The sequence below is a fragment of the Eucalyptus grandis genome, chromosome 2 (genome assembly GCF_016545825.1).
Source record: "Eucalyptus grandis isolate ANBG69807.140 chromosome 2, ASM1654582v1, whole genome shotgun sequence".
NCBI lineage: Eukaryota > Viridiplantae > Streptophyta > Magnoliopsida > Myrtales > Myrtaceae > Eucalyptus > Eucalyptus grandis.
The window spans coordinates 43,302,224-43,312,383 of record NC_052613.1 but is presented as its reverse complement, the minus strand read 5'-3'; positions in this window follow the sequence as shown (position 1 = coordinate 43,312,383).

The following is a 10,160-nucleotide window of genomic DNA, read 5'->3' as shown; positions in this document are numbered from 1 at the left end:
TATGGAGAATATTTTGGCTAACGAAGAGACTTTAGATAGTCAAATGTCTAAGGTTTTGATTAAGCAAGAAGAAAGTACCATCTTCAGTGATAAAAGAGGGTTCAAGGCCTAGAGGTGAACCAATGCTGACAATGAAGATGGCAAGTCCGAGAAAAGTCATGTCAAATGGCAAAAGCAACCGGCTCATGAAGGATGGAAAAAGTGTCTAGGAGAGTCGAGCCTTTGACTATGGGGAGCCTGGCGGCACGATGGAAAAAGATGTAGTGGACGATGTTATGTCTGTGGCAAGGAGGGCCACTTTGCCAGAGATTTTCGAGCGAAAAAAGTTGAAGGAAATGTCGCAGCATCATCGAAGAGGAATGATTTCAATGAAGATAAGGAATGGGATTTCCAAACGTCTGTTGCAATAGTGATGTCATACGAGTTTGCTGCCTCTTACATAGTCGAGTTAAACGATGCGATGGCATTAATCTCTGTAAGTGAAAAGTTGATTAATTACGATTTCGACTGGATCGTTGATTCAAAGTGTTCGAGTCATATGACTAGAGATCAAGGCAAGCTATCGGACATGCGTAATTATACTAGAGGACGTGTTGTTATTATTATAGACATCTTGAGGTTGCCAATTACTCATATCGGTGAGACGATGATAACTACTCAGTTCAATTCACAGCAAGTTGAATTAAAAAATGTGTATCACATGCTTGGAATGAAGAAGAATTTATTATCTATGTCTGAGCTCACATCAACCAATCATGGAGGGATGTCGGCTGGAGTTCCTTTACGTGATGTCTGCTTACTCAGCATACGTAAACAAAACCCGAAGGAATGATACACCTAATTCATGGCATGCGTGGCTTGGGCATGTAAGTTATCACAAGTTGAAGATGATGATGCAAAAGAACATGCTAAGGGGTCTTTCCCAGTTGGAAGTGCAAGAAAATGTTGTTTATGCAAGGTGCCAGTATGGGAAGGCACATCAACTTTCGTATGAGGAATCGTGGTTCAAAGCTCGAATGCCTCTCAAGCTCGTTCACTCAGATGTGTTTGGTCCAATGAAGCAGCTATCTATTAGCAGATTCAAGTATATGATCACTTTCATTGACAACTTCTCCAGGTATGTTTAGGTGTTTATGGTCCAAGGAAAAATCCAGGCGTTTATCAAATTTAAGGTGTTTAAGGAGAAGGTTGAAAGTGAAGTAGGTCGAAAAATCCGTTGTCTATGCACCGATAATGGGGAGAGTACACTTCCTACGAGTTTACAAAGTATTTGCTAGAGTACAAGATATGTCGATAGTATACTTGTCCGTATACACCATAGTAGAATGGTGTTGTCGAAAGAAAGAATCGACATCTAGATGAGACATGCGGGAGTATGTTGCATGCGAAGAATGTTCCACCAAGGTTTCGAGCTGAATGTATGAAGATGATGGCTCACATGAGTAACGAGCTGCCACAAGTAAGGCTTGGTTTTATGTCACCATACAAGAAGCTACGGAATCGCAAACCTGTGGTAAGTCACTTTAGAGTTTTTAGATGCATATGTTATGTATTTGTGCATGATCATCTTCGCAGCAAATTCAACAAGAAGGCGGCCGCTGCATATTCATGAGATATGATGATCAACAAAAGGGGTAGAAGTGCTGTGACCCTAGGGAGGTGTTATACTTCAAGGAATGTGGTGTTTGACAAAATGTCATCTTGGTGGTCACCTCAAGCTGTTGAATTGCCAAATTCACAGCATTTCGATGAAAAGGTCGAAGAAAGGCTGAAAGAATTCAATGAGAATCAACCTGTGAAGAATGTTAAAAACTCAAGATATCGCAACTAGATGGTTTCAAGAGCAAAATTCATCCAGAATATGTCTGCACAATCACTAGGATCTCATCAAGTTGAAGATGAGATATGTCGAATTGAGCATCCAAGGTCAACAAAAGTATGATATGACAAAGGAGATTATTCTTGAAAAAAGTTCGAGATCTCTTGAAAAATTCGAAATGCTTGGTTGCAAACCTATACATACTCCGTTGGATTGGAACGCAAAGCTATGTGTTGAGGAAGGTTGAGAGCTAGAAGAGTCAACTATGTATAGGCAACTAGTAGGTAGTCTAATTTACCTTACCATAACTCGGCCTGACATCACCTTTTCAGTGGGAGTAGTGAGTCGATTCATGGAGAAGCCAAGGAAGCCCCACCGGATGTAGCCAAGCATATCCTGAGATATGTAAAGAAGACTTTTGATTTTTGGGCTTTTGTATAAAAAAGAATCATTGAGTGAGTTGGTCGGTCATTGTGATGCCGAGTATACTGGAGATTAACACACATGATGATCAACTACTGGATACTCATTTAATCTTGAATTAACAGTAGTATCTTGGTGCAGTAAAAGACAACCGACTGTGTCTTTGTCTAAAATAGAAGTTGAATACAAAGCAACATCAATGGCAGCTCAAGAGAGCACATGGCTAGTGCAGTTATTTGATGATCTTCATCAGTCAATGGATTATTCAACAATATTGTATTGTGATAATCTATTCACTATAATCTTGGCAGAGAATCTAGTTTTACATGCTAAGACTAAGCATGTGGAAGTCCATTATCACTATCTGCAAGAGAAAAGTGTTGAAGGGCGAAATAAAAAATAGGTCGGTTTGACTGAGATATGTGGTTAAACGTGTGTGAGTCCACCAAATTGAGAAATTCTCGTCGACTGGCACTAAACTAATTTTTTTTTGGTTAAACGTGCGTGATTCCACCAAATTGATCGTTTTGGTACCCTAATTTTTTTTTATCGTTTTGGTACCCTGTGTTCGTATTTGAATCCTCGAGATTTTCACGATGGCCGAGAGTCGCCAATGTATCAAATAGGTTCATTGTATTTGAATCCTCGAGATTTTCACAACGGCCGAGAGTCGCCAATGTGTCGAATAGGTTCATTGTGGCTCGAAGAAAATCGACCATAGGTCATTTGCACTAAAAATTTCAAAAAGCTACATGGTAGCTTAGGTCACGCTAAAAACGCAAAAAAGTGAAATTAATTGCAAATTTGAATCCGATTTCAAAAATTGAAGGTTCTGTTATGTCACAAATCATTTTAGGAATGTCGACTCAGTCTCCAAAGATTATTCTGCAAACCGAGACTTTTTGGGAAAAAGTCATCCTAGGGTCGTTTTTACCCAGAAAAAGTTAGGCATTTTTTATCACACAATTGGGATGTAAGTGGGATCAATTGGTGATGAAAAATACCAAATGGATTGATGAGAGGTTAATTGAATTTTTTAGGGCCAAATGGGATTGAATTAAGAAGTGATTGGTGTCCAATTTGAAGGAAAACCCATGAAATTCGTAGCTCCCCCTTGCTTATGGCTTTTGGACCATTTTAAAGGTTGTAAATAGAGCCTTGGTGGCTGATTTGTGGCCATGGAAGACAACCAAGTTTGGTGGACAAGTTGGGGGACAAATTGAGAGAAAATGAGGCCAAGTGGCCATCCTTGCCCCCTCCTTATCCCTACCATCGACCACTCCCTTTCTTCTTCTTCATTGTGCTTTGCAAGCTTCTAAAAACCTACAGAGGAACCAGCAAGCTTTGAGCAAGCTAGCACGCCGCTGGAGGAGCTCTCGCCATCGCCGTTCACCACTCGCGATGCCACCGCCGCCCGCATGCATGCTCTGCCTTGCCGCGCCGCCTTGCCACACCACTGTACCCGTCCCAGCTTGTTGTTCGAGCACCGTCCAGCACCATGAGGCTCGGCCAGAGCCATTCGGCCCACCTCCGACCGCCGTGGAGCCCTGCCTAGGCCTAGTTTTGCCCCCTCGGTCCATCCCCACCTCAACCGAGCCTCTATCTTGCCTTTCCAGCCATCAACCAACACCAATCAGCAGCTAAAGAAGTGGGTTTCCAGTAGCTATCTTGGCCCGTTTTGGCCCACTTCTCGGCCCCAAAAGCTAGGCCCGCTTTGGATTGCCGAACAAGTGAGTTTAACTCAATAATCCTCGCTTAGTAGGTTAATGAAGTTTAATGATTGATTAGTTTAGGTTAAGCATGGATTAGGTGGTTAGTTAGATTAGATTAATGAATTTAATTATTTACCGATGTATATTAGGTGGATAGTTAGTACAATGAGAGCCTCGACAAGCTCTAGTATTTAACTAGAGTGGTTTGGTAATTTTCCGGGCCCGTCTCGATTTCTAATTAGGCTTTTCCGAGCCTAAGTCTATTTATTGTATTTATTTATTAATTTCCGTAATTATTTAATTAATCATTTATTTTTCAGAAATTAGATCAAGATAGTCGGTGACCGGAATTTCGTGTTAATTACAGTGGTGCTTTTTGTTTATTTAATTGAGTACTAGATTATGCAATTTGAGTGTGAGTAGTGATTGTGAGTCATTATTCCAAAAATGGACAACTTTGGTAACTATCTAGAAAATTGCTCGGCGGGGCCGTGATTACCACCAAATATTGATTATGCCAGTGGGGCCGTGATTACCACTTAATCTAGGTTGTGTCCATTGGGCCGTGACTAAGAGTCTTGAGTGAATAATCAAAATGATTGTGTGATGGTTTCGATAACATGTAATCGACTGAGCCGATTGATCGATGATTTGATCTGGTTGGGTAAAGTGATTTGTGAAATGATGATTGAATAATTATTTGAATTGTACTGTCTGATAGGAAGGATTTGAGGCCAAGGTAAGTCCTCTGACTCATGTTGTGCTTATACAGCCCTTAAGGCATATTTGCTTCCTAATTGGGTCTTAGGAGGGTAGAACTTGCTGAGACGTCGTCTTACCCCATTGTGCGATAACATTTTAGGTCCTTATATGGTCGCTCCTTAGTTTTTTGGACAACCCAAGAGTGTTATAGAGCAAGCATCTCATTTTCCGTTGTGTGGGAGCCCTAAGGGTTGGACATTTGAGTTATTGAGATCCACAGTTTGGGTTAATGCAGGTCTTACCCACAAGGTGCCCCACCGATACAGACCGTGGTATTACCATGCTCAAGATGGCCAGAGAGAAGGTCCTATTTCAAAACCTGAGATTCCTCTGTACATCCTAAAGGCCACTTTTGGGAAGGGTATTGTGGTTCCTCGAGGAGGTTCGATCATAGATGCAGTAGACTTGAATCTTGAAGTCCCCGTGTCCCCAGTACATTTTGCTTAAGGCTCTAGTTGGAGTGTGGATGAATGAGAGATTGTGGAGGATGATGAAGGGCAGGACGAGGACTTGTAGTTTGAGAAAACCCCCACCCCTATTTGCAGACTTTGTTTTCTGACTTGTTTGAGTAGGACTCGACTTGATAGTTCGCATTGTATATATATGCAATAGTTTGCAATGTACATAAGTGTGGTTGTTTGGATTATAAAATATGTGGCCCTACTTTCCTATCCCATTGTGACACCCCGAACCCTTCGCAGGTCGTCACCAGCGCCAATGTTACACCTTATTACCTTTCTCCTTTGAAGAAGCGTCCTAATTCATAGACACATTTTTTTTTATAAACAAAACGGTCCCAGCGCGACTCATTAGCGGAAGCAAATTAAAACATCACCATCTCTCCCCCTACCAACCATGATACAAATACACACCACTAATCACCATAATTTTATAAACAAGCCACGACACTTTATTTACATATATTTTCAAGATGGGACTTCTTTTGGGTCAGTGCAACAAAAAGGAAAAGCTAGGACTCAGCCACGTCCAGCCTAAAACCTCAAAAAGAACCCTCGACCTCTACATTTCACATGCAACAACTCCCCATCATCAGTGTCGGCTAACTATCCCCAAAAAGGATCTAGCTCCTACTCGTCGCGCACGGGTCTCACACCCAACCCGGTGCATCAGGTGGTGGCAGTGGCAACATCCCTCGCATCGCTCCATCCCGACGAACATGTACGGATATGAACTCCTGAATGACAGGGCCCCCAGCCAGGCCCACGTCGTACATCACTAGACAGTGTACTCGAATAAAAGTCAGTCCAGGAACAGAGGGACAATCTATCTCAGCACACTCGACCTCTACATTGGATGGTAGACCGTAAAATACTCCCCGTGTGACTGCAGGAAGCGGCATACTGCTAATATGAAATGTGGGTCCCCAAAGGGGTGAGTACAACCACTCAGCAGATAAGGAATCCAATAACAACTCAATGCATTAGGCAAATCATACATGCATTGCAGGCGTTACTTACCTTGAAGCCATGCGCATACTATTATGCATCATCATATCAATTTATAACACATACATGTGTATCATCATTGTATCATACATGTCATCATCATCATGACATCATTACATTACACATGTCATCATCATCATGGCATCATTACATCATACATGTCATCATCATCACGACATTGTCTCATTACACATGCCATATCATATATCATTATCATTATCATCACCATACATATCATCATGCGTATCATATCATGGATGATCATCATTATTTCACATCACATATCATCATCATCATCATCATCATCATCATCATGCATATCATATCATGGGTGATCATCATTATTTCACATCACATATCATCATCATCATTATCATGCATATCATCATGCATATCATATCATGGGTGATCATCATTATTTCACATTACATATCATCATCATCATCATCATGCATATCATCATGCCATGGTTTAATTACCACTTTTAGCTTTCAATTTGATCACCACATCACCAATTCCTCAAATCATCAATTTCATCATCCCCTCGGGCAAAGACCTCCGAGGCTTCCGCATTCAGCCTCCCGCCACCGGGCATCCGGCCCCCACATTCCGGGCATCTCGCATCTCAACTAGCATCACAAGGCATTCCCTTCGGGCGAAACCTCCGACAGGGCTTCCGGCATTTACACTCCCTGGCCGGGCATCCCGCACCCCAATCCTAGCATCGTGAGGCATTCCCTTCGGGCAAAGACCTCCGACAAGGCTTCCGGCCCCCCCACATTCCGGGCATCCTGAATCTCCCAGGGAAATCCGGCAATGCATCTCTATACAGTCCGGCCTCATCCTCCACCACAACCACTTCCTCACTTATCAATATCCACATTTACCATTATTTTGATCTCAATTTAACATGGCATATGGCGTGACTTCAAACAAGTCATACTTGGCATAGAATTCACACATGCATCACAATTCAATGTCATACATACACCAATATCTCATCATACATGCAACAATGTATAATTATTTATTAATAAATTCAATGGAATTTATGGCCAATAAAATAATCCATTTTATTATTATTATTATTATTATTATTATTATTATTATTATTATTTTTTAAATAAATATTAAATTCAATATCTATAAATTCCCAAAATTATAAAAATTCAAGCAATCATTAAACAAACCAATAGGATGACAATTTCATGCAAAATTCATGGCCAAATTGAATTTCACAGAATTTCACAATTTCCACAAAACAGCACATAATATTCGGATAAAACCAGAATGCATAGTTTCCGAAAAATTCGATTAAAATATCCATTCGGTCTCCAAAACTTACCAAATTTTACTGAGTTATAGGTAAGACATTTTCGTGCAAATTTTATGAAGAACTCCAAGCCAGATTCTTTTTATATTATTTTATACAACCTCACAAAGCTTCTGGATCCATTACCGCATCGTCCAGTGTACATATCACCGAAATATTGAGATTTCACCTACCTATTCTCTTTCGTTTCCTCTGAAATTTGGACATGTTATATATCAAGATGTCCTATACAAGGTTCATGAAGAGATATAAGTCAAATAACAAGAATATAGTCATCATTTAAGTCCTTGAAGTCTCGGGTATCTCGAAATACATCACCAGAATCACCGTCTACAAGATCTAGTCGATTTACTAGGATATACTTGTTCATTTAACTTAAAATTTGAGTATGTTGTAGTTTACGATGTCTCCTACAACTTGCATGAAGAAATCGAAGTGAGATTCTCATCACAAACCAACATGCAATCACGAATCCAGCAAGAGGTCAGTAAAAACTCTCCAGATCTGAGGTCTCCGTAGAATAAGACTTTAACCCCTCAAATATCCATAATTTTCCACGAAATTTCAGTATGTTGTAGCCCAAGATGTTAGCTATAACTCTCATGAAGAAATTGAAGCCAAAATCGGACTCTAAACACACATGCAAGCTCAAACAATTTACTGACTCACACGATCCGAACACAAACAGCCATACCATTTACACACAACTCATCCATGCTTCGGTATTTCTCATCTAACACCCAAAACTCAACATGCAAATGACATACAAACATGCAAGAGAAGCTAGAGGACTCCCACTTGCCTCTAGACCGGATGGTCGACGGCGTAGGGCGGCGAACACGGCGGATGGACGGCGGTTCCCTCCACCTTTCTCTCTCGGCCGCTCCTCCCTCTTGCACGATCTCTCTCTCTCTCGCACAACTCTCTCTCTCTCTCTCTCCTTGGGTGAGCAAAATGGCCGGCCACCCTCTCTCTCTTCCTTCTTATACCCCCCTAGAGCTCATCATTTGCAATCATGAGATTGCCTTTCAATTGGCCAATGCATGGCCTTCTCCTTTGCCACTTGGCAAAGCTCATGCATGGGCTTGGGCTTCCTCTTCTTGGGCCTCCATTTGGGCTGGCGACAGCCCCCCTTTAGTGAGCCTAATTGGGCCGACTAACTTGGCCCATTAAGCTTAGGCCAATGGGCCTAAGGCCCATCCCAAAAATTAATTTTTCCCCCTTTTTTTTTTGAATTCTTCTATAAATATTTTAAATTTCAATTTTCATCTTGGCCAAAGTTTTGTGGCATTTTGTTTATTGAAATTTAATTTATAAAGTACATGGCCAAGCATAAATTATTAATCTATCAAATTTAAATTTTCACAATCATATGCATGAATCATCTAATTAACAGACTAATGGCTAAAGCATAAGCCATGGAAATTTTATCACCTAATTAGAGACTTTAACACACCTTATGGCTTGACTTTGAATTTTGGGATGCCACACCCATTGTTTTATTATTTGGGGATTATTTATATGCTTCCTCATACGTATTAAAATGAATGGGTCGGCGATGCATCCTGGGACGTCGTTGTTTAATCGACCAAGGAGGGATGGAGACGTGCTCGGAGGATCGGGCGTGACATCCCTGTTTAAGTGGTATCAGAGCGAAGTTTAGTGATTGGAGTGATAAGGTGCAATGATTTATGGGATAGTAGTAGGATGGCCTTTAAATTTATGCTGGTGCATATCCGTGATAGTTGATTAGTAGAATTGTTTGTTGTAATCGCTCAACTTCTAATTCAGTGTTGAATGGGAAGTTAGGTTTCAGTTGAAAGCTGAGCCATGAGCAATCAAGAGTAGAGAACCCTTAGTAAGAGGACTGTTAGGCCTGTAACTCGGGGTAGAACGCCAACAAGGGTCGGTGCTCAAGGAGGCCAAGGTAGAGAGCCAGTGCAAGTTAGCGCTGATAGTGTAGCACCACCTCCCGTTGGTGCTGGGGTTGTAGCCCAGGGTGATCAAGGAACTATTGGGATCACCCAAGCCTTAGATGTGATGAGAGAATTGATGGGGCAATAGGCCTAAGATCAAGCTACCGCCTTCACTGCTGTTGTTGTAGGCCACCCCCATTACCGCACCTGTCACTACACCTGCTATTGCTCTTGCAGAAGTTCCACTTGGAAATATGCATGCTGGAAGGCACCACATGTTGGTGGAATAGTTTTTGAAGCTGAACCTGCCAAGGTTCATTGGTGTTGGAGATCTAGAAGCTGCGTCACTATGGATCCAAGATCTAGAGAAAGTGTTTGCACTTCTGATGTGTAACGAAGAGGAGAAAGTAGTCTTGGCGGTGTACCAATTGCAAGGTAATGCCAATACTTGGTAGAGAGCCGCCAAGGATACAATAATTTTTGGAAGGTGTGATCCCGGTGTGGGACACCTTCCTTAGAACATTTAATGATCAGTATTTTTCGGGTATTGCTCGAGAACAAAAGATGGAGGAGTTTCAGCACCTCCGTTAAGGATCGATGTCGGTTGACCAGTATGGGATCAAATTCACAAAGCTTTCACAGTATGCTCTGAGGTTGGTTGAGGATCCTGAAGAAAAGCCCAAAGGTTTAGGAACGGTTTTCATCCTAAACTAAAGCAACCAATGCTAC